Source organism: Grammomys surdaster, unplaced genomic scaffold, assembly GCF_004785775.1.
Source record: "Grammomys surdaster isolate TR1022 unplaced genomic scaffold, NIH_TR_1.0 125750, whole genome shotgun sequence".
Taxonomy (NCBI): Eukaryota; Metazoa; Chordata; class Mammalia; order Rodentia; family Muridae; genus Grammomys; species Grammomys surdaster.
In genome coordinates this window covers 2,269,336-2,270,271 of record NW_021620582.1, presented here as the reverse complement: position 1 = coordinate 2,270,271, position 936 = coordinate 2,269,336, and the positions used below count along the sequence as shown (strand labels likewise).

At 41.9% G+C, this 936-nt stretch overlaps 1 pseudogene; it reads left to right on the top strand.

Moving 5' to 3' along the window:
- Positions 1–301: 301 nt before the first annotated feature.
- On the top strand, positions 302–660 carry LOC114639744 (annotated as a pseudogene).
- Positions 661–936: the final 276 nt, after the last annotated feature.

Genomic DNA, 936 nt, shown 5'->3' with positions numbered 1-936 from the left:
CCTGAAGTTTTTAAAGCCATCTATCTATAGTATATCTGAATTGTTTGTTTCTAGCTAATTACTATCTAATTAACCTTAAAAACATCTAGAGAAGACTAAATAAAGCCTACTTTTTGTAAATAATTAAACTAGAACCTACAAGACCATACATTTGATTGACTATAAACTTGCATTTCTAGTTATTTTAAATGGTTTGTAATAGTAGCTTTCAGCAGTTTGAATTGCGGTACGACGGGATCTCGCTGAGCGTCCGCCTGGCCTCGTCTCTGCCTCGCTTGTCCGAGCTTCAGCACAGTCCGAGATGGCTGGCGGTAAGGCTGGAAAGGACTTCGGAAAGGCTAAGACAAAGGCGGTTTCCCTGTGGGACGTATTCATCGACACCTGAAATCTAGGACAACCAGCCACGGACATGTGGGCGCGACCGCTGCTGTGTACAGCGCAGCCCTACTGGAATACCTCACCGCAGAGGTACTTGAGTTGGCAGGAAATGCATCAAAAGACTTAAAGGTAAAGCGTATTATCCCGCGTCACTTGCAACTTGCTATACGCGGAGATGAAGAATTGGATTCTCTGATCAAGGCTACAGTTGCTGGTGGTGATGTCATCCCGCACATCCACAAATCGCTGATTGGGAAGAAAGGACAACAGAAGACTGTCTAAGAACGCCTGGATTCCTTACTATCTCAGGACTCTAAATATTCTTAACAGCTGTCCAGTGTTGGTGATTCCAGTGGACTGTATCTCTGTGAAAAACACAATTTTGCCTTTTTGTAATTCTATTTGAGAAAGTTGGAGGCGTAATTAGCCTTCCAACCAACGAAATTTCTGCATTCGAGTCTTAATCATATTTAAGTGTTACCGTAGCTTCAAAAAAACTATTGATTCTGAAGTAGTGGGTTTTGATTGAGTTGACTGTTTTTAAAAAACTGTTTGGAT